The sequence below is a fragment of the Bombina bombina genome, chromosome 3 (assembly GCF_027579735.1).
Source record: "Bombina bombina isolate aBomBom1 chromosome 3, aBomBom1.pri, whole genome shotgun sequence".
Classification (NCBI taxonomy): domain Eukaryota; kingdom Metazoa; phylum Chordata; class Amphibia; order Anura; family Bombinatoridae; genus Bombina; species Bombina bombina.
The window spans coordinates 733,411,538-733,436,816 of record NC_069501.1 but is presented as its reverse complement, the minus strand read 5'-3'; the positions used below and the strand labels follow the sequence as shown (position 1 = coordinate 733,436,816).

The window sequence follows — 25,279 nt, the reverse complement described above, 5'->3', positions numbered from 1 at the left end:
CCATTTTGAATCAGCACCCCTAACCATGACTGTGGGGGTCCTACATTCTGAACAGTTGCAGTGGATGTCATTCAATCTCCTGCACAACCAGTTATCCTTGGTCTTCCTTGGCTACGTAAAGACAATCCTCAATTCGACTGGACTGAAAGACAGTTGGCCTCCTGGGGTAAATCCTGTTTTCACTCCTGCTTGGCTATGGTTACTCCACTGCAACACATTCCTATAGCCAGCCTTCTGATCCCTTCTAATCTTCCCTCAGTATATGCAGACTTTACGGATGTCTTTGAAAAGAGCAGTTGATGTGCTACCACCTCACCGCCCTGGAGCCCCACTTCCTAAAGGAAGGACTTATTCACTGTCCAAAGCTGAAACCAAAGCCATGGAAGAATATATCTAAATGAATTTAGCTAAAAGCTTCATTTGTCTTTTCTCCTCTCCTGCCGGGGCTGGGTTCTTTTTTGTTGGTAAAAAGGATGGTGGTCTGAGACCCTGTATCGACTATAGAGCCCTAAACAACATAACGATCAAGAATCGTTATCCTATTCCCTTGATCACTGAATTATATAATTCACTCTAAAATGCTAGCTACTTTACAAAGTTTGATCTTCGTGGGGTGTACAATATCATTCGCATCTTCCCGGGACATGAGTGAAAGACTGCCTTCAACACGAGATCAGGGCATTATGAGTACCTCGTAATGCCTTTTGGGCTGTGCAATGCCCCTGCTGTCTTTAAAGCATTCATCAATGATGGCTTCCGTGACCTCCTTAATCGTACTGTTATCGTCTATTTGAATGACATCCTCATATTCTTCGCCACCCTGGAAGAGCATCATGAGCATGTGAAACAGGTGCTTCTTCATCTCAGAGTCAATTCTTTGGTAGCCAAAGTGGAGATATGTGAATTTGATCAAGTCTGGATTAAATTCCTTGGATATATCATCTCTAAAGAAGGTTTTCGCCATGGATCACACTAAGCTAACAGCAGTTCTGGAATGCCCTCAGCCCACCACAATGAAGGAGTTACAGAGATTCTTGGGGTTTTCCAACTATTATCACACGTTTATAAAGAATTTCTCCATAATTGTTGCTTCACTCACTGAGCTGACTAAACAAAACAGAGACTGTAAGAACTGGGCTCCAGTAGCTGTAAATGCCTTCTCCCATCTGAAGACGGCCTTTGTACTGCTCCTGTGCTATGTCATCCTGATCTGGATTTACAGTTCATCTCAGAGGTTGATGTCTCTGAAATAGGAGCTGGTGCAGTCTTAACCCAAAGAGAGCTTTCAATCTCCAAGTTGCATCCTGTGGCTTTTTCTGTAATTTCTGTAGTTTTCTCCTGCAGAGAGGAATTACGACATGGGAAATTGTGAACTCCTAGCCATCAAGATGGCCCTTACTGAATGGCATCACTGACTAGAGGGTAATACCAACCCCATTCAGATTCTCACAGATCACAAGAATCTGACGTACTTAGAGACTGCTCATCGACTCAATCCTCAACAGGCCAAGTGGGCCATATTTTTTTTCCCGTTTTAACTTTATAGCCTCTTACCTTCCTGGGACCAAGAACAAAAAGGCTGATGCTCTTTCCCGTCATGGATTTTGTTGTAGACCTCCCTCCTTCTGTCCATCATACAGTCATCTGGGTTGTGGTGGATCGATTTTTCAAACTTGCTTATTTTGTACCTTTACCTAAGTTACCTACAGCCCAAGAATTGGCCACTCTTTTTTTGTTACACATGGTAAGGCTCCATGGTATATCCGTAAATTTCGTCTCTGACAGAGGACCTCAATTTATTTCTACCTATTGGAAAAGCTTTTGCAAATTGCTTGGAACCACTGTTTCTTTGTCCTCTGGTTATCCCCCCCAGACTAACCGCCAGATGGAAAGCACCAATCAGGATCTTGAAGCTTATCTCAATTCATAACATACTAATTGGTCTGGGTTGTTACCCCTAGCTGAACTGGCAAAGAACACTCATTGACATTCTTCTCTATGATGCTCTCCTTTCCAGGCCCCAGCTGGTTATCAACCTTGTGTTTTTCATCTTTCTGATCAATCCAGAGGAGTCCCTGCTGCAGAAAGTCGCTTCACTGACCTCACTACCCATTGGCAATGAATACGCTCTCAGTTAAACTCAGCCATCTCCAGATACAAGAGGCTAATATTCTTGCCTTTGTTGCAGGTGATCGTGTCTGGGTCTCTACCTCCCACCTAGACAGGAAGGGATACTCTGTGGCAGAGCATTCCTGGGTTCTTGCCCATAATGTTCATGCTCCATCTTTGGTCTCCAAGTTCCATGCTGCTCACCCTTCAAAGCTGACACTGGTTCCTGAAGGGAACCCTTTAGTGGGGGGATATGTAATGCCGCTCCCCATTGCGCCACTCTGGCTGTTGCCAGGGATGCGGCGGTTGCTGTGAGCATGCAGCGATGATGTCATGCCTGACCACTTTGCTGTTTAACCCCTGAATTGCTGGATTGCCTTTTTGTTGCTGAAATCTGCATGTCTGACCACTCTGCTGTTCTACCCTGTACTGCTGATTCCTTGGACTGCTCTGTCAACCGTGAGTACTGCTTACTTCATTTCATACATCTCACTCTGTTCTGGGATATTTCCTTATCCTTCCACTTGACGCTGGGATAAGAAGACTACTGGCCAAGTTTGGTCTGATAAGAAAATATCCCGCAAGCATTACAGTCGCAAGTTAAGTTTTTATATGATAAACAGGTCTGTTTTAATCTTTATTCCCCTCTTTTGCTCCTTTTTTTTCATCGAAAAATGATCTCTCTAAATTAAATGGAATGTGAGTGGCATAACTAACGCAATAAAAAGGAAACAGATTATATGCCATCTGAAAAAATATAAGGCAGACAAGGCATTAATACAAGAGACACATTTATTAGAAATAGAGAAAAAGAAACTCAAAATAAATTGGATTGGGGAGGTTATAGCCACTTCATGCACTTCAAGGAAGAGAGGGTTTACAATGGTATTAAATCATAATCTAGATTATACAATTACTTATCCGGTGACCCTATTGAGAGTTGTATCATAGTAAAATTAATGATAAGGAATAGTATATTAACATTATGCAGTGTATATGATCCCAATAAGATAGATGAAGATTTTTGGGTAAATCCTAAGAATAAGCTGTATGAGTGTGTAGATTCTAGCTTAATTGTTGCAGGAGACTTCAATATGGTTTTTAATAACTTAGATAAATTACACTCCATATATAATAATAAGGCAAAGATAACTTTTTGTAGCACCTTAAAAATTAAAGATGTTTGGCGCATAAACAATCCTAAAACTAAGACATATACCTGTGAATCTAAAAAATATAAATCTTTCTCACGTATTGATTTTTTTCTGGTATCTGATAAAATCTTTGGTCTCAACCCTGAGACAAAGATTGGGGAATTCCTATTCTCGGATCATGCAACAATATCTCTTAATCTTTCCTGGGGTGACTCAAAGAAGGATTTTTCTAAATGTTATATATTTCACCACTTTATTTTTACTAACATTATTTTAAAAAATTGTAGGAGAGCAAAATTCTATAGATTTGGAGACAATATAGTGAAATACCTGGTGAGGTGTGTCAAAGTGAAAGAAAAACAGAATTACATTTTCAGTAATTTAGAAAGAAATCAGATTACCAAACTCTGATGAAAATAGAAATGAATTTGTACATTTTTTCAAAGGAATCTAATCCACAGTAGGGATAAATTATGAGAATAAACTTAAATTTTGGCAAAATATTACTCTACCTTTTTTGGTTCTTTTTCAGAATACCAAGTCACCGTATCCAATTCAGAGATTTTTATGGATTATTAAATCTCTAAACAAGAAGAAAGGAACTCCTTTTAAGGAAGTTATTATTATTATCAGGTATTTGTAGAGCGTTAACAGGTTCCGCAGTGCTATGAACATAAGTGGTATATAAAAAACAATTACAGGGATCAAATGGGTAGAGGGTCCTGCTGAGAGTTGCACTGTTGTAGTTGGCTCTTATGAAGATGGACTACAAACAGCTGGGTTCATAGGCTTACATGCTATGAGGTTTAAGAGGATAGCAGTGGAGATAGGAAGGATAGAGTAGGTTGTATGTGTCCCTGAATAGTAGAGTCTTCAGGGAGCACTTAAAGCTTTTAAAACTAGGGGAGAGTCTTGTGTAGTGAGGCAGAGAGTTCAATAGGTTGGGAGCCAGTCTGGAGAAATCTTGTAAATGGGAATGTGAGGAGGTAACAAGAGAGGAGGAGAGTAGGAGATCATGAGCGGAGCAAAGGGGTCGGGAGGGAGAGTATCTGGAGACAAGGTCTGAGATATAGGGGTGAGCAATGCAATTGAGGGCTTTGTGTGTCAGAGTGAGAATTTTCTGTTTAATCCTGGAGGCAAGAGGAAGGGAGTGAAGGGATTGGCAGAGAGGTGCGGCAGATGAAGAGCAACATGTAAGGAAGATGAGTCTGGCAGAGGCATTCATTATGGATTGTAAAGGAGCTAGGCAGCAGCTAGGGAGACCAGAGAGGATGGAATTGCAGTAGTCAAGGCGGGAAAGGATGAGAGAGTTTATTAAAATCTTAGTTGTGTCTTGTGCAAGGAAATGTCTGATTTTAGAGATGTTTTTAAGGTGGAAGCGGCAGGCTTTAGCCAAGCACTGAATTTGAGGAGTGAAAGAAAGATCTGAGTCAAGTGTGACCCCAAGACATCGGGCATGTGAGGTTGGGGCAACAATGGAGTTATCAACACTTATAGAGACATGAGGGTGGAGATTTTGAAAGAAGGGTGCAAAATAAGGAGCTCAGTTTTAGATAGATTTAACTTGAGGTAGTGAGAAGACATCCAAGATGAGATATGAGAGAGACAGTTAGTGAAAAAGGGTTAGCAAGGAAGGAGATAGTTCTGGTGCAGACAGGTAGATTTGGGTATCTTTGGCGTACAAATGATAGTGAAACCCGTTGGACTTTATTAAGGAACCTAATGAGGATGTGTAGATTAAGAAGAGAAGGGGACCAAGGACAGATCCTTGTGGTACCCCAACAGAAAGAGTTAACGGGGCAGAGGATGCCCCAGAGAAGGCTACACTAAAGGTACAGTTAGACAGATAGGAAGAGAACCAAGAGAGAGATGTGTTGCAGATGCCGAAGGATTGAAGAATATGGAGCAAAAGAGGGTGGTCGACAGTATCAAAGGCTGCAGACAGATCAAGGAGGATAAGTAGAGAGAAGTGGCCTTTGGATTTTGCTGTAAGTAGGTCGTTGGTAACCTTAACAATTGCTGTCTCTGTTAAATGAAGGGGGCAAAATCCAGATTGCAGTGGATCAAGGAGGGAGTGTAATGTAAGGAAATGGGATAGACATGCATATACTAGCTTTTCAAGATGCTTTGAGGCAAGAGGGAGTAGGGAAATAGGGCGGTAGTTGGATGGGGAGGTTGGATCGAGAGAAGTTTTTTTGAGGATAGGTGTGACTAATACATGTTTAAGAGATGTGGCAACTATACCAGTGGTGAGGGAGAGGTTGAAGAAATGTGTGAGTATAGGGGTAAGTGTAGAAGAGAGGGAGGGGAGTAGTTGTGCTAGTATAAAGGCAGAAACTTCTTCCTCTGTAACAGGGGCAAAAGAGCGAAATTTATGGATATGTGGGTTTTGGATGATTGTAAACTTTTGAGGGGGTGGGAGACAGGTAGTATGTTGAGAGCTGATTTAATTTCTGATGGAGTCGATTTTGTTGTTGAAGTAGTTGGCAAAATCTTGATCTGAGAGAACAGTTGTGGTGGGAGGTGGGGGTGGGTGGAGAAGAGTATTGAATGTGGAGAACAGATGTTTTGGGTTTGAAAAAAGAGTAGAGATAAGGGTAGAGAAGTAATGTTGCTTATATAGATTAAGGGCAGAACAGTAAGAGTTCAAGATGAACTTATAGGGAAGAAAGTCAGCAGAACTATGAGATTTCCTCCAGTGTTGCTCAGCAGTATGGGAACATCTGCGTAGGTATTGTGTCAGAGGAGTTTGCTAGGGCTGAGGATGAGTGTATGTTTTCCGAGCTATGGTAGGTGGGCCAAATGATCAAGGACCGATGTAAGGGTGGAGTTATAGTGGCAGATAGATTCATCAGGACAGGAAAAGAAGGGGATGGAAGTGTGAAGAGGTTCAAGAGAGCTAGTGAGCTGTTGCTGATATAATGACTTGATACTTCTGTAAAGTTTTGTGTGAGGGGTAGAAGGAGGGAGAGTTGTAGGGAGAGACGTGATGTTACAAGTGAGGAGATGGTGGTCAGAAAGAGGAAAAGGTGAGTTTGTGAAGTTTTAGATGCATTGATAGCTGAAAATCAGATCAAGGGAGTGATTATCTTTGTGAGTGGGAGAGTCAGTCCATTGTGACAGGCCGAAAGTGGATGTGAGTTGCAGAAGTTGTTTTGCAGAGGAGGCAGTGGGATTATCAACAGGGAGGTTGAAGTCACCGAGAATGAGGGCAGAGGAAGTAAGATAGCCAGGTGGCAAAGTGATTTATAAATAGAGTTGGGGAGCCAAGGGAGCAGTATATGACTCCATGCGTAAAGAGAGGGGAGAGAATAAGTAAATCATGTGTGTTTCGAATGAAGAAAATGTGAGGGAAGAGAAGGGCTGCATTTGTTGAAAGGTGCAATGAGAGGAAAGTAAAATACCAACACCACCTCCTTGTCTATTTTCAGAGTTTAGGAATACATTACATATTTAGGTTTAAATATTAGTGCCAATCCTAAACAATGGTATAAAATTAATTATATACCAATGATAGAAAAAATTAAAAAGACTTAAATAATTGGTCCCGATTACCACTTTCTCTGACAGCAAAAACTAATCTAATCAAAATTATCTTATTACGAAAACTTTTATACTCCATGCATAATATTCTCGTGATTATGTCCAAGAAGGATATTAAATATTTAAATAGTGCCTTTAGATCTTTTCTTTGGGGCTCAGGCAGAAGACATCTTGCTTTAGATAAATTAATGCAATTAAAATCCTTTGCTGGTCTATCCTTTCCATCTCTTCATATTTATAATAGTATACGTTTTATTGAAAGTTGCAATGGATTGGCTGACACATGGAAATGATATTGCCTTTCTGGAAGCTGAAGAGAAAATACTAAAACCACTTTCTCTGTGGGCCTTAATCTACTGTCCAAATAAATGTACCCTCTTGAAGTTAAGAATTTGACAACCCTTTATTATATCATTAAAGCTTGGCAACTTATATGTAGTCTATTGGAAATAAAGCCATTTATTTCGGACCTCTTACCTATTGTAGGAAATCCTTCATTTACAGAAGGTGTTAGTAATATTTTTTTTGAAAGATGGGCTATTAAAGGACTAAAATATGTAAGTCAGCTTAATGAAATAAACTTATATAGATTGTTAACTTTTGATGCCTTAAAAGCAGAATATGATCTCCCAACTTCAGATTACTATGCATATTTACAAGTACGACATTGGTTTCTTGAGATTACAAGAGCGTATGACTTTTCTTGGAAACATTTAGGGATACAGATGGGTCTCTCTAGTTTTAAATCTGGAAAATATTATATTAATTATTGGTATAAATATACAAAAATTAGTCATAAAATGGCATCAAGAACTAGAGGAGGTGGAAAAGATAGTTATCATACAAAGTACTCATTGGGCTCTATTTATTAAAGGGACAGTCTAGTCAAAATTAAACTTTCATTATTCAGATAGGATGTAATTTTAATCAACTTTCCAATTTACTTTCATCATCAAATTTGCTTTTTTCTCTTGGTATTCTTAGTTGAAACTTAACCCATGTAGGCTCATATGCTAATTTCTAAGCCCTTGAGGGCTGCCTCTAATCACATGCTTTTTAAATTGCTTTTCACAACAAAATAATTGATAGTTCACATGGGCCATATAGATAACACTGTGCCCAGACACAGAAGGTTATTTAAGATTTAGCACAACACAATGCTAAATGCAAGTCAATAGATAAAAAATAGTCATAGTCATGTGATCAGGGGGCTGTCAGAAGGTTCTTAGATACAAGGTAATCACAGATGTAAAAAGTATATTAATATAACTGCATTGGTTATGCAAAACTGGGGAATGGGTAATAAAGGGATTATGTATCTTATAAAACAATAACAATTCTATTGTATTCTGTCCCTTTAAGAAGTGAATGCTGCTTCGGAGCCCCATCGTTCAGGTCCGCCTGAAACGAAAGTTAAGAAGCAGCGGTCGTAAGACCACTGCTCCTTAACTTCTCCACCACCTTTTAAGTGGCGGACTGAAATCATACAGATTCACAAATTGGGATGATTGACGGCCCCTGCTAGCCAGAAATGCTTGTGCAACGTTAAATGCTGACAGGGTATGCTGTCGGCATATAGCGAGGTCGAGCGGACATGATTTGCTACAACGAATCATGTCCGCTCGCCTATTAATAAATCTACCCCATTGAGTAAAGAAGGCTACCTTGTCTGCAGTATGACTTGAAAGTAATTTTAAATCAATTAACCAAATTTATGTCACACCAGCTAATATTTATAAATGGTAGCCTAACACTCAAAATGCATGCCCTCTATGTAAGATATTAGAATCTGATCTGATACATATGTTTTGGAAATGTCCAAAAATACAAAAATTTTGGTGTCGGATAAGCTTCTGGATAAGTAGGGTTCTACATACTAATAGAAAAAGAAGCACAGAGGCGCCTCTGTGCTTCTTTTTCTTATAGATCACGCCACACCAGGATGACAGAGAGCTGCCTTCTTTCTTTTGGATTATTCTTTGTGCAGACATTTTGTTATTTGATTATACCAATATCATCTGGGTCCACTTGTGAGCATATCATCTCTAATAATCTGATATAAGTGTGCTAGGTTTATTGTATATTCTCTTAATTATCTGTATATATCTGCTTACCTGTTTGCTGCTTATTGTTAGCGCCCCCTAGGAGTGTGGTGTATGTTCTATATGCACCACCCTCCGTATATCTTTTGTTTCTACATACTAATGTTAAATAGACATAAAACCTCAACATTCTTTTTCATGATTTAGATACAGAATTTTATACAGCTTATACAATTTTACACAGCTTTCCAATTTACTTCTATTATCTATTTTGCTTAATTCTTTAGATATCCTTTGTTGAAGAAATAGCAATGCACATGGATGAGCAAATAACACAAGACATCTATCAGCAGCTACTGAGACTATTTAGATAATCTTTTCAACATAGCATATCAAGAGAATGAAGCAAATTAGATAATAGAAATAAATTGGAAAGTTGTTTAAAACTGCATGCTCTATCTACATCATGAAATAAAAAAATGGGGGTTTCATGTCCCTTAAAGGGAGACTGAACCCAATTTTTTTTCTTTTGTGATTCAGATAGAGCATGCAATTTTAAGCAACTTTCTAATTTACTCCTATTATCAATTTTTCTTCGTTCTCTTGCTATGTTTATTTGAAAAAGAAAGTCCAGTACCTTGGACAGCACTTGTTTATTGGTGGATGAATTTATCCACCAATCAGCAAGAACAACCCAGGTTGTTCCCCAAAATGGACTGGCATCTAAACTTACATTCTTGCTTTTCAAATAAAGATACCAAGAGAATGAAGAACATTTGCTAATAGAAAGTTGCTTAAAATTGCATGCTCTATCTGAATCACTAAATAAAACATTTGGGTTCAGTGTCCCTTTAAGTTGGAAAAATGACATATCTTGTTTCTCTATGAGGAAAACAATAGATTGGTTAATATCTGCTTTATTAAAATTGCCATTTTAGGAGGGACAAATCTAATACTTAAAAATTGGAAAAATAGAAAAGAGCCATCTATTAATAAATGTATTAATTTATTACAAAAACAAGCAATAATAACAGTTTGATAGAACTATGTGCTCGGGAAAAAAATCAAGAAATACTGTAGAAAATGGATGTCTTATTAAGACTTATGCCACTGATACTCAAACTCAATTTCTCTCTCCATTTTTAAATGTTACTTGTGTCAGAAGACTACTGAACATCTAAGACTTTCTACTAGGTATTAACCATGACTATGCCCCTCTCTTCCTTCTTTAAAGAGTTCTAGTTCATTTTAAGAAAAGTTGGATATCTCTTTTTGGTATTTTTTTTTATTTCATGTGTGTGGAATATTAGGAGGTCAGGAACACCTCGTTCTTGGATAAAGTATATGTAAAATGATTTTCTAAATGTTAGCAAAGGTAGAGGGAGCTGAGCCTGACATCAGTAATTTTTCAGGTGTATTGATACTTAATTATGGAATTTGAATATGTGTTTAGTTTACGAGTTTAAAAAAGATAAGTAGAAGGAATATCATATCAATTACTGTAAGGACCTGATATGATTGTTTACTATTCAGTTATATGTACATATCTATGGTATAAGCTGAGATTTCATTATGCCTGAGAAAATGTATGATGTATTAGCAGATATGAACTGAGATTGGCTGACAAAATGGATGAACATCTTCTATTTGATTTTCCTTTCTCGCTGTCTGTATTATAATATGTGTTTCATAAAGCTTTCTGTGGAGTTTAAAACTAATCCAGTTCATTAAAAATCTAAATTCTAAGTCAATTATATATATTCAGAATGTTCTAGAAAACTAAACTGGTTATTCTAGCAGTGATAGTCCAATCCATCAAAATGCACTTTTAAAGCAGCTTTTCATGAAATGTTTTTATTTTATGAATTCAACAGCCTTAAACAGCATGCCATGGCTATTTTCATCGCCTTTTAATTAGATGTTAAACACCTTTTGCAAGCTTAGATCACATTTTAAAATTTTACAGCTCAGACCGCTCTTGTAAAATATGACAATCAAAATATGACATCAATCTACACCTAGGACCTGCTCAGAACCTGTATCTTCCCCGTATCTAAACTTTTCCTTTTTACATGCCATGGGCTGGCTCCCAAGCTTTACATTCCTGCATTTAAAAAAAAAAAGATAGCAAGAGAATTAAGTAAATTTGATTATAGGTCTAAATGACAAACTTGCTTAAAATTCCATGTTCTATCTGAATTATGAAAGAAAAAAATTAGGTTTAGTGTACCTTTAATGCTCTAATCCTGAATAGTATATGCTTAAAGGACCATTAAATACAGCAGCATTGCATAATCAATCAATGCATAGTAAAAAAATAATCACAATATAACTAAATCTGACTTTAAAATGAGTAGTGGATTTTTTATCAGACAAATTTCAGGGTTACTTCCATTCCCCTCATAACATGTGACAGCTATCAGCCAATCAAGATGCTTAGTAGGAGCTGGTGCTTCAAAAAAATGTCCATATAAAAAGATTGTGCACATTTTCATAATTGAGGTAAATATTAAAGTTTTTTTTATTGCACTCTCTATCTAAATCATGAATGCTTATTTTTAACTTTAGTGTTTTTACTAGACACTTATCCCAAACAATGGCTTCCTAAAGATGGGGTTGATGTCTAATGTTAAGTGGCAGTGTATAGTCTGAACCATGGAATAGATAAGATTAAAAACTAATGATAATTTGCGTGGTTGGTCACAATACAGCATAAACCTTATAGCTTTATGGAAAATTATAGCTAATGATGTGCTGTAATTGTGTGAAAATATAAAAGTCATGTGAGAGGAGAGCAGTATATATCCACATTCATTTGTAATTACTCTAAAGCATTTTTATTAAAGAAAATGTTTTTTTTTTTTTTTTTTTTAAACAATGTAAATTGCAAAAATCATTGTGTATCTGCTTGTTCTGAGAATGTATAGTTAAAAGGTTTATTCTCATAACTTACACACCACAGATCTATCATTTATCTATCTATCTATCTATCTATCTATCTATTTAACTATCTTTCTATCTTTCATCTATTAATCAATCTATCTATCTATTGATCTATATATCCATGCACAAATACCTCCCCTGTGAGTTTCATGGGATTATTTCACACCAATATTCAAATAAAGAAATCCCCTTTCTAGTATCTTTGCATAGCAGCATCTTTAAAAAGTTACTCATTGAACCTCTTGGATAGATATTTTGTCTATTTTGAATAACATTTTCTTCCTATTTGAATGCTTTTTTAAAAAAAAATTTTTTCATGATCAACTCATATGTCAATTATCAATTTTGTAAAATTTAAATATTGTTTAAATCCTACTTTTAAACTATTAAGCTTATATGCAAAATAAATGCAAAAATTTAAATGTTCTTTTAATGATTTATGTAGAGTAAGCCACATAAATCATTAAATATCCATCATTTTATGTAATTATTACTTGTACAGATGCCATAAATTAAGATTATTGGTTAAATTTTTAATTTATTATTTACTGGACACATAGCTTTTGCTTCAATGAAAATCTGTAAAAAAAAAAAATCTTGTGAGAACCTGCAATATAACAGTTTCTATTAGTTTTTATTTGATTAGATTTTGTTGAGATATAATTTTATTATTTAAACCGTTTTTCCAAACCAAATGTAGTTCTTTTTAAGGATTGGAATGGTTTAGGAAACAAAGCAAAACGTCACTCAAGCTGACATAGAATGGTTTTGTGTTATTGGAAAAAGGGCCATTGGTAAATTAATAGACCAATGGATTCAGAGTTTAAATCCCCTTCAATGGATCATAAGGACCAAAAAAAATCTGATGCTTCTGATTGGCTTGCTGGTCATGCCCTGCTTAGTATAAGCAAAGCAGTAGGGTTCCTGAGAGGACTTTAATTATGTGTTAACCTCTTTGTGGGGTTTATAGTTATATTTTGTGTGCAATAGGAACATGCTCTAACATTTTACAGTATTTTGTTATTGAATTATTATGTCCCTTTAAAGGACATATTGATTTAATGGCAAAGAGCCTATGCTATAATTCTCAATCTTGTACCAGGAAATGTGCTAAGTGTTTCTCAGCAACACCACAAATTGGTGTTGTGTTGGAGAAACAGTGAAACAGTATACAGTGTTCTTACAGAATATTAATCTGTTTTTATCTATGTCACTTTCCATTACAGCTTTAAAGTTAATTAAATTGTTTGCATTCATCAGACTTCAGAAAGAAAGATGAGTGTTTGGAACTAAAAAGCATACAGAAGGTCTTTGCCAAGTGCCCAAGCAATGTCTAACAATTTATAATTTGACATGACAGCACTGTAAACACCAGACTCACAAAAAGATCATATTAATGCTTTCCACAGACATGCTTCATCTTTTATCTCCGACAGACATTGTTTTTTTAATACCTTTAGACTTGATTAGCTCTGCATATCATTAGTCTCTCAAGCAGTTTGTTTACCGTCATACACTGTATTTACAAGTTACATAAAGAAACACTTGAAACAAACATAGTAATTCAGCACTATGTTAACTTCGTTGAGTTTCTGACATTATTTTTCACAGCAACTTTCTATTCAAATAGTAATGCAATTTACCTCTGTCAAACTATGCTTGAAAACTATATATTCACTTAATTTACTGTCTACAACAAAATGTTTATTTTGGAGCAAATTTATATCAGGTATATTAAATAGAGTACCAAACAATATTATAGTTCTGGTTTAACTAGCTTATAGCGTCTTAGGTTCAGCACACTGCGCAATCTCTAGGGAAGTTTTAATGTCCACACACCTATGCAGCATATAAGAACAGTAATTTAACAAAAGTCTATCTTCTTACTAAAATAATAGATTCTTCAGTTGAAATGATAAAAACACTGGTAGGGTTTGCTCAAAAGTAGGTACAAACAAATACACACATATACAAATACATAGGTATAAATAACTTGTTTAAAAAATAGGCACAAACTGATAGCAGCAGAATAAGTAGCAATAGTGTTGCTTGTATCTGCTGTGTTTCTCAAGCCAATCAGGACCGTCTTTAAAACAGGGCAAAAGGGGCAGCTGCCCAGGGCCCAGTTTCTGTTTAGGGGCCCAAGAGTCCTAAAATAAAAATAAATCTAGGTATCAATAACTTGGTTATTACAGAATGCCTTCAGGTATGGGATAGGATTCGGCACCGCCAATTAATTGCTCCCCACCCCTTCACCATCACTTCGACAGCTGGCCTCTTCACAGGGCTGGCAGAAACTCATCCGAATATCTGGGCCAGATTGGGGATTAAGCAGGTCTCAGACTTCTGGTCTGCTTCGCAGCCTGATGGTTTCATAGACCTGGCACTTTTGGACCCGCCCACAGGTATCCCATTGTTTCTTTTCTTTGAGATCATCAGGATTAAAAGTTTCTTGAGAAGCTGGGGTTTCCTCCCCACCACCTCTTGACTACTCGACGGTTCTGTTCCACCCGAAATCGCCCCGCATTTGCTGATATGGGACACTTTGTTGCATTCTCAAATTTCTGTAGACTCTTGGCAAAGGGCTATTCTTTTGACAAAGAAAACCCTTTATTACAATGTTTGAAACCTATTACAAGGTTGTCTCCCATTGGTACCTGGTCCCTTCTCGACTGTCAAAGATGTTTCCAGGAGTTTCACCCCTCTGCTGGAGGAATTGCGGGTTACAGGGCACCATGCTCCACATTTGGTGGGATTGCCCTAAAATTAATCTCCTATGGGTTCAAGGGCTTCGCACCCTCACTGATTTTGGAATCAGAGTTCTGTCTGGCCCGGCCACTGCATTATTACACCTAGGCTTACACGATTTACCCAAGCACCAATTTAGCTAGGTCCTGGAAAAAAGACTCCCCCCCTTGTGGAATGAGATAGTGAAAACCATGGCCTTTCTTTACAACATGGAAAAGACCATATATTTTGACTTAAACTAATTAGACTTGTTTGAATTGGTATGGGCTGACTGGAAAGATAAATATGACACCTCCTGGAGCCCACCTGTCATGACTCTCTCCACTTTCATGTTTCCCCTCCCCCCCTATCTCCTTCAGGATCATGTTCTGGTTTCAAGACATGTGATGTGTTGTATTGGTTACGCTATGGTCTCCCACTTGTGCTCATCTTGGTGCAAGCACCCATCTCTACATTTGTGGTGACCATCCTGTTTTATGATTTTTCTTTTCTTTTTGTTTTTTTTTTCATTTATTTAGCTTTGGACCTTTGGTCCATTTCATTACTGTATATCTACGATTGCAATTGATGTATGTGTATGGGACCTGCGTGTCCCTCATTGTTACTTTTAAAACTTGAAAATGAATAAAAAAAAAAAAAATGATTTAGTTGTTTTTTGGGATGTTGGGGTGAAGAGCGAAATTGCATGGGGGGGCCCAAGAAAATTTTCGCCCAGGGTCCAGTCAATATTAAAGACGGCCCTGAAGCCAATAAAACAAAATGCTGGCAGCTGCATATCAAGAAGCTTTAATTATTTGCAGCTTCTTGTACTTACAGTGAGGACAGCTAAACCCCATTTATTGACTGCATTATAAACCAGGTGTGAGTGAGCATGACATGACTGAACTGTGCTTTTCTGCTTGCAGTACCTTAATGATGGTATTTAATTTAAAGCAGGAACAATCAGTTAACCATCAACACAATAAACCTCTAGCTGTTATCCCTACACCACCGTAACCCTAAAAATAATGAATTGATAGCCCAAAAAATAACTACACAGTAACACACACCACCTTAGCTATCACATTAACTCTTACTATAGAAAGTCTTTAATGGGAGAAAATGTTTAATATAGGTTGGGATACAATGGGCAAAAGTAGCTATTTTTCATGACAAAATAAAAATAAAGTAGTTTGTAAAATAAATCATTGGTAATATATTTAAGGTAAGGAAAATAAATCAGAGCACACTGTACCTTTAAGAAAATCCATGTTAGCTAAAGATTGAGATGGGAGAGCCCAAAGTCAGAAGTAAACCCTTCAACTGACTGGTTAAACACATGGGGCGCGATCCGATATGCAGCGTAGTTTGCGGCGCAAGCAAGGGAACCCCAGCCGCCCGCAGTTTCTGCTCGCAACTCGAGCTATCTTATATACAGCGCCGTCAGAGGCTAAAGTGCCGTAAGTCTGACAAACCAGCGATGTCCAGAAATCTGCGTAAGTACAAATTTCTGGAGTCGCCAGTGACTTACGGCACTTTAGAAACTGCCGGCGCCTAAAAAACCTGACTAAAGTATGAAATCACCCGTACTGTCTAACACACCTCCCAAACATAGCCCGACACGTCTAACCCTCTATCCGCTATCCCCCCTCACTATCCTAACAATAAATTATGTATTAACCCTAAACCGCCGCTCCCGGACCCCGCTGCCAGCTATATTAAATCTATAACCCCCTAATGTGAACCCCTACCCCACCGCCATCTACCTTACCTACCCCCTAAAGTGAGCCCCTACCCCGCCGTCACCTATTTTAAAATTATTAACCCCTAATTTAATCCCCCTACTCCGCCGCCACCTATATTAAATTAATTAACTCCTAATCTAATCCCCCTACCCCGCCGCCATCTACCTTACCTACCCCCTAAAGTGAGCCCCTACCCCGCCGCCATCTATTTTAAAATTATTAACCCCTAATTTAATCCCCCTACCCCACCACCACCTATATTAAATTAATTAACCCCTAATCTAATCCCCCTACCCTGCCGCCAGCATTATTAAATTATTTAACCCCTAATCTAATCCCCCTACCCCGCCGCCACCTATATTAAATTATTTAACCCCTAATATAATCCCCCTACACTGCCGCCACCTATATTAAATTAATTAACCCCTAATCTAATCCCCCTACCCCACCACCAGCTATATTAAATTAATTAACCCCTAATCTAATCCCCCTACCCCGCCGCCAGCTATATTAAATTATTTAACCCCTAATCTAATAACCCTACCCTGCCGCCACCTATATTAAATTATTTAATCCCTAATCTAATCCCCCTAACCCGCCGCCACCTATATTAAATTATTTAACCCCTAATCTAATCCCCCTATCCCGCCGCCACCTATATTAAATTAATTAACCCCTAAAATACTAAACTATCCCTACCACTAAACCTAAGTCTAACCCTACAAATAGCTCTGAAAAGGGCTTTTTGCGTGACATTACCCCAAAGTAAACTGCTCTATTGCCAGCCCTTAAAAGGGCTTTTTGCAGGGCATGCCCCAAAGAAAACTGCTCTTTTACCAGCCCTTAAAAGGGCTTTTGGCGGGGCTTTGTCACAAAGTAATCAGCTCTTTTGCCTATAATATATATCCCCCTATACCGCCGCCACCTATAATAAATGTATTAACCCCAAATCTAATCCCCCTACACCGCCGCCACCTATAATAAATGTATTAACCCCTAATCTAATCCCCCTACACCGCCGCCACCTATATTAAACACATTAACCCCTAATCTAATCCCCCTACACTGCCGCCAGCTATATTAACTATATTAACCCTAATTATATATAGGTTAATGTAGTTAATATTGTTATTATATTATATATATTAACTATATTAATCCTAATTATATTAGGGTTAATATAGTTAATATTGTTATTATATATATATATATTAACTATATTAATCCTAAACATATTAGGGTTAATATAGTTATATCGTTATTATATTATATATATATTAAGTATAATAACCCTATCTAACTCAAATATCCCTAACTAAACTCTTATTAAAATAAATATAATATTAATATTATTAATTAAAATATTCCTATTTAAATCTAAATACTTACCTATAAAATAAACCCTAAGATAGCTACAATGTAATTAATAATTCCATTGTAGCTATTTTAGGGTTTATATTTATTTTACAGGTAACTTGGTACTTATTTTAACTAGGTACAATAGCTATTAAATAGTTAATAACTATTTAATTGCTACCTAGTTAAAATAATTACCAATTTACCTGTAAAATAAATCCTAACCTAAGTTACAAATACACCTACACTATCAATAAATTAAATAAACTACAAATATCTAAACTAAAATACAATTAAATAAACTAAACTAAATTACAAAAAACCCCCCACTAAATTACAAAAAATAAAAAAAGATTTTTAAGCTAATTACACCTATTCTAAGCCCCCTAATAAAATAATAAAGCCCCCCAAAATAAAAAAATGTCCCTACCCTATTCTAAATTAAAAAAGTTAGCTCTTTTACCTTACCAGCCCTTAAAAGGGCCTTTTGTGGGGCATGCCCCAAAGAAAACTGCTCTTTTGCCTGAAAACCCCCCCACAATACCACCCCCCAACATTACAACCCACCACCCACATACCCCTAATCTAACCCAAACCCCCCTTAAATAAAGCTAACACTACCCCCCCTGAAGATCTCCTTACCTTGTATTCACCCAGCCGGGTAGAACTCTTCATCCGATCCGGGCGATGTCTTCAATCAAGCGGCAGTGAAGTCTTCTTCCATCCGGGCGATGTCTTCAAGCAAGCGGCAGAGAGTCTTCTTCCATCCGGCGATGTCTTCAAGCAAAGCAGCATCTTCAATCTTCTTTCTTTGCTCTTCCGCCGCGGAGCATCCATCCGGCACGACGACTTCCTGACGAATGAGGTTCCTTTAAATGACGTCATCCAAGATGGCCAATCAGCCAATCGGATTGAACTTGAATCTGATTGGCTGATTCAATCAGCCAATCAGATTTTTCTACCTTAATTCCGATTGGCTGATAGAATCCTATCAGCCAATCGGAATTCGATGGACGCCATCTTGGATGACGTCATTTAAAGGAATCTCATTCATCGGGAAGTCCTCGTGCCGGATGGATGCTCCGCGGTGGAGGAGCGAAGAAAGAAGATTTAAGATGCCGATTTGCTTGAAGACATCGCCGGATGGAAGAAGAATCTCTGCCGCTTGCTTGAAGACATCGCCCGGATGGAAGAAGACTCTCTGCCGCTTGCTTGAAGACATCGTCTGGATGGAAGAAGACTTCACTGCTGCTTGATTGAAGACATCACCCGGATTGGATGAAGAGTTCTGCCGGGCTGGGTGAATACAAGGTAGGGAGATCTTCAGGGGGGTAGTGTTAGGTTTATTTAAGGGGGGTTTGGGTTAGATTAGGGGTATGTGCGAAAAGATCTGAGTGAATGGGTCAGAGCATCTCCAAAACAGCAAGTCTTGTGAGGTGTTCCCAGTATGCAGTGGTTAGTACTTACCAAAAGCGGTGCAAGGAAGGACAACCAGTGAACTGGTATCAGGGTCATGGGTGCCAAAGGCTCATTGATGCACATTTGGAGTGAAGTCTAGCCCGTCTGGTCCAATTACACAGAAGAGATATGGTAGCTGAAATTGCTGAAAAAAATGAAAGCTGGCCATGATAGAAAGGTGTCATAACACACAGTGCATTGCAGTTTGCTGCATATGGGGATGCGTAGCTGCAGGCAAGTCAGAAAACCCATGATGACCCCTGTCCACCACCGAAAGAGCCTTTAATAGGGACGTGAGTGGCAGAAATGAACCATGGAACAATGGAAAAATGTTACCTGGTCTGATGAATAACATTTATTTTAGATCAGATGAATGGCATTGTTTACCTGGGGAAGAGACTAAAGCAGGATAAACTATGGGAAGAAGGCAGACTGGAGTAGGCAGTGTTATGCTATGGAAAATGTTCTGCTAGGAAACCTTGGCTCCTGGCATTCATGTGGATGTTACTTTAACAGGTACCACCTACCTAGAGATTATTGCAGATCACATACACTCCTTCATGGCAATGGTGTTCCCAATGGCAGTGGCCTCTTTCAGCAGGATAATGCACCCTGCCACACTGTAAAAAATGTTCAGGAATGGTTTGAGGAACATCACTAAGAGTTCAAGGTGTTGCCTTGGCCTCCAAATTAACCAAATCTCAATCCGACTGAGCATCTGTAGGGTGTGCTGGAACAACAAGTTCAATCCATGGAGGCCCCAGCTCACAATTTACAGGACTTAAATGATCTGCTGCTAATGTCCTTGGTGCCAGACACTATCAAAGCTCTTGTGGAGTACATGCCTCAATGCATCAGAACTGTTTTGGCAGCACAAGGGTGAGCTACATGAAATTAGGCAGGTGGTTTTAATGTATATAAGTGCATTGGAGCCCTTGGCAGAAAAGTAGATGAAAACATGTAAAATTATATTTATGCAATATTCATATTCAATAAAGTGTTTAAATGTTTATGTATTCTAAATATTTGACATTCCAATGTTCTGCACATAGCAAAATATATAAATATATTCTGTGTATTTTTAAATTGATATTCCTATATATATGTATATACTGTATATATATATATATATATATATATATATATATATAAAAAATATGTATATTTATATATATATATATATATATATATATATATATATATATATATATATATATATCATGTAGGAATGGCACACACACAACAATAGGCAACTCCATGGAGCATTGCTAATATGTAATGTAGATTTCCAAATGTATCCCATAACTGGCTGTAATCCCCAGGATACAAAGCAGGCATACACAGGTAACTGATTTTGTAGCAAAAGTTTTAATGTCCACACACCTATGCAGCTTGTCTATTTGGGCCTCCACTGAAGAAAGCTCCTGTGCAAGCTGAAACGTTTGGCAACAGGCCATTCTGTGTTATCCTTCTGGATTAAAGGCTTTTGTTACAAAATCTGTATAACAACGTTCACTGTAACGTGTTTGGCAGTGCTGCCGCACATTAATCTGGGTAGTCCCGCACACTGATAAAGACAGGCCGCGCATGATTGGGGGCAGTGAGGGGATTGCTTGTTGCAACATAGCGTTGGAAAGTTTTAGAGGTGAATGGTGATCATCATTATAATGTGTTCTGCTGAGGTGGCAGACTGTGAAGGTGAGTGTCTGAGTTCATATAGTCATTCTTATTTTTTTTCTACGGGTTTCTGTATTGGCGGGAGGAGCAGGGGGTGTGGGAAGAGTGGCCGTTGTTAGGCAGCATATAGCAGCTGCATTGCGGACCTGGACCTATGTTATGATGCCTACAGTCATACGGATCTAAGGTACAATAAAAGTGAGTTGTACTTTTTGGTTTACCTTCCCTCCTACATTATGCAAGCCAGTCAGCTTGCAGATCATCCGGCATTATGTGTAGCCTCAGTAACAGGTGCTTATTGCTGGACGCACTTCTAGCACAGCTGCCAGTTCCTTACAGTCATAGAGAGCACAGACCTCATAAAGCAGCAGTGACCCTTATAGTACCCAGCTAATGAAGACCTTGCAAAGCAGCAGTGACCCTTATAGTAACCAGCTAATGAACACTTACTACATAGTCTTCCTAGGTTCACTCCTGGTATTGTCAGTTAAATGTGCTGTGTCTAGGTCTGTGCTCCCTATGACTGTAAGGAAGTGGATGGCAACTGTGCTGGCAGTGTGTCCAGCTTTAAACACCTGTTACTATAAATAATGCATGATGATTCTGCAAGCTGCAAGCATGACGTAGGAGGGAAGGTAAGGGCCGCTCTGAATGGCTACACATAATACCTTATCTGGAGGAAGTGTACTGAATTTCAGTGCTCCGGTTCCCCACAGTGTTAGTTTGCAAGAGAATAATGATTTCTTTCCATGATTTATAGGTTGAGCTAATCACCGGGTCCACAGCAGAATAACAGTTTAACCTAGTCCCTGACTCATGGTGTTATTCTGCTGTGGACTGGTGATTAACTCAACCTATAAATACTGGATTAACCCTTCAATCCTTCCTTTACAATAAATATACCGAATATCACAAAGAAAAAAATGTGAAATAAATGTGATAACAAAAATCATAAAAGGAAAACCAAATAAAGTTCTGAATCAAGGATATGTCTGTGTCCTCTGGATGAGTTTTTCAGCTTGTTAGCATTCCTCAGTGAGATCCCATAAAAAGGGAAACAGAAAATTGCAACATAGTGTGAATCTGTAATGGCACTTTGAGGAAGTAGTTGTTTTGTAACAAATGACTACTCACATTTGTTGGAGCTTTCCACTAAGCTCAAGGATATGCGCACTCCCACTTTATACTGATGGGAAAACAGTACACTAGGCAAAACTTGGATACAAATTTATTTTAAAATATATAAAAGCGTCACATAAGCCTTGATAACACCACAATGTAAGGGTACAAAAGCAGATATGCTGTAACAAATGCTTCAAATCGCCAAACTTGCAAAGAGGTAAATGGATCAGCAGGAGTGTGACCGCTGAAACCAAAACCTTTTTAGTAGCAAGACAATATTTCCTTGCTACTAAATTCCTTGACAAAGCATACCAGCGAAACGTACGTCGGAACTGAACTGTTCTATATTGAGTTTTATTGCGTCTCTACACTAGCCAGGACACCTGGGGGCTTAGCGCTATTGTCTTGCTACTAAAAAGGAAGCAGGCACTCACCGGTATTTAAATAAAGAATATCTATTAATCCCACAAGGTGTGATGTTTCAGAGTATTACCTCCTTCCTCAGGCATAACAAGAAAGTGAATAACAGCAACCTCTATATATACACAAGTGTGAACATAAAACCCCCTACTAATCATAATCAAGTGATTTGAATCAGTTGGAAGCATCAGGCGCATATTATGAGTCACTAGGGGCATCGTCCATAGCCTTAGTAACCAGCCAAACAAATTTAAACTAAACAACGTGGCTAATTAGATAAAAACAATGTTGCTCTTATGCTAACACTATACATTCATAATCAACATCTACAACTTAATATGGGCGGACTGCTCAGGTACTCATAAATACAACGGCAACTTCTATGGCCATAAGCAAAAAGTATAATGACTAATGGTAAAATACTATGCAGTCATATATCAATGCGGGCAAATTACATAAGTCTGAGAGGGGATATAACTGCTATCAACATAATATGAAGAAGAAAAAAAAAGAAAAAAAAAGAAAAAAAAGAGAAGAAAAAAGAAAAAAACACATAGTAGAAGCACAGAATAAAGAGCAATAAAATAAGCCATAAAACAAATGAGAATGACATAGTATGACACTTAGACAAAAGAGAATAACATAGTATGACTCTTAGACAGAAGAGCAGAATGTAGAGGGGGGGAGTAAGGAAAAACAGGGGGAAAAACATAGGGAATAAACAAGCGAAAAAACAAGGGAAAATCAGGAAAAGACAAATGTAGACAATTTACAGGGGGAATAAACAGAATGCTAGGGTGTACTACCCAAAGTACAAATTGCTATAGCTACATGAAGCTATGCCATTCTATTTTAGTATTCAATCCCTTAGGGCTCAGAGTTTCAAGCTCAAATATCCATCTCGCTTCCCTTTGCAACAGTATTTTATTGCAATCTCCTCCTGCTGTGCTGGTGGCACAGGATCAATGATGGTGTAGCGCAAGTCTGCTACATTGTGTCTACTCTGTAGAAAGTGTCTGGCCACCAGCTGGTTCGTGTCTTGATTCTTAATCGCCGTGCGTATCGCACTTCTATGATTCGCAATCCTGGTTCTTAAGTCGTTGCTCGTTTTACCGACCTAAAACAAGCTGCACGGACAAAACAGTAAGTAGACTATACACTTGGTTGTACAGGCCATTCTATGCTTAAAAAGATACTTCTTTTTGTGCCTTGGGTGGTGAAAGAATTTCCCAGCTTGTAGCCCATTGCAGGTAGTACATCCGCTGCATTTATAACAGCCTGGTTTGTTCCCTTCTAACCATGTTTTGGAGTTATAGCAGTGTATGGGATCAGTATTTTGTAGTATATCTTTGAGTGACTTTCCTTTTTTAAAACCTATTCTAGGTACAGCCATCAATTTGAAAGGAAGTGTTTCGTCTGATCTTAGTATCTCACAGTTATTTCTCAGTATGGTGGAGAACTTATTCTTGTCCACTGAATAGGTGGTAGTCATAGTCATTTTCTCTTCTTGTTACCCTCTTCTGGTGTATCTCTAATGATGCCTTTTTTAAACGTTGAGATGTGTTGTTGTAACAATTTGTTACGGTAGCCCCTTTCAATAAAGCGCTGTCCCATTTCTTCGGTTTGGATTTCTGCCTGTTCAGTATTCGTGTTGTTCCTCCGTACCCTATATAATTGCGACTTTAGAAGCGCTTTTTTAAGTGCCGGGGGTGGCAGCTTGAAACTTCTAGGAGTGAGTTCCTGTTGGTCAGTTTTCTAAATAGGGTTGTACCCAGTTTGTTGTTATCCTTATATATTTTCAGGTCTAGGAATTCTATTTCTGTTTTGCTGTAGTTCATTTTGAATTTCAGGGTAGTGTGCTCGCTGTCCACTTAGTATAACAGAGTTGCAAGCTTACATCACTCTTAATGCTGTACAGACTGCGCTCTCAGCCTGCCAATATATAATTAAATACTACAGCAAAACAGAGTTGATAGTGTAATAAACCTCAATAAGGAAAGCTGTATATTACAGCGGATTACTGTCAGGGTATTTTCCCTGCTTTGTTTGCCATGTGCTTCTGGCAGCCATATTACTCACCTCTCTTGCTGAGTCTGGTACAGAGTGTGTGATTCTGCTCATTTCCTGCATGCCCTCTTATGGCCAGACTGGTGTACATCATCCGTGTGAGACATGTTGCAGTCTCAGAATTGTGATGTCATCACTTATTATTTAAAGGGCCTCTGTTCAGTATGCTTTGCCCTTGCATTGTCTCAGACCTGTTTGTGAGTTCCAGTTCCTATGTATTACCTGGCTGTCTGACATCCCTACTGGTTCCTGATCCCTGGCTTGTTCCTGACTCTGCTGTTCTCCTTGTTCCTGATTCCGGTTCATCTGACTACTCGCTTTGGCTCCTGACTACCAGCTCTGGCTTTGACTCCTGGCTTGTAGTTTGACTTGTGGACTTCTTCTTATTTTTTGTTATTAATAAAGGTGTGATTATTTTTGCACTTTTTGTCTCAGTCTGATTCCTGGCACCCTAACGTTACGCAAGGGCCATGAATCCTGATGGTGCTAATAATCCACCTTTACCTACCATCATTTCCAGGATGGTTGAACAGGATCGCAGCTTGGATCAATTTGCCCTAGCCCTGCAAACCCTGCTGACTTGCATTGCACATTTGGACCAAAGAGTCCCACAAATTATGGCTGCTCCTAGTCCTACTAGGAGCATGTACAGTTCTGCACCTCTACCTCAGTGATATTGAGGCGATCCTTTTCAGTGCAGAAGGTTTTTGAACCAGGTGGGCATATACTTTTAGATGTTACCTCAAGTATTTCCCGCTGACAGAGTTAAGGTGGGATTTCTCATCTCGTTACTCTCTGACACAGCTCTTGCCTGGGATAATCCCTTGTGAGAGACTAATAATTCTGTGATTTCAAATTAACCCAAATTTGTGGCCTCCTTTCAAAGAGTATTTGATGTTCCGGCTTGCTCCTCCTC

The 25,279-nt window shown here is 38.4% G+C and overlaps 1 protein-coding gene across 1 annotated transcript in view; it reads left to right on the top strand.

Moving 5' to 3' along the window:
* Window positions 1-25,279, top strand: part of ZPLD1 (zona pellucida like domain containing 1) — a 431,915-nt gene that overhangs the window by 12,509 nt on the left and 394,127 nt on the right. The window contains exon 2 of the mRNA XM_053704866.1: window positions 3,796-3,896. The gene's annotated coding sequence lies outside the window, so the exon portion shown is untranslated. The remainder of the gene's footprint in view (window positions 1-3,795; window positions 3,897-25,279) is intronic.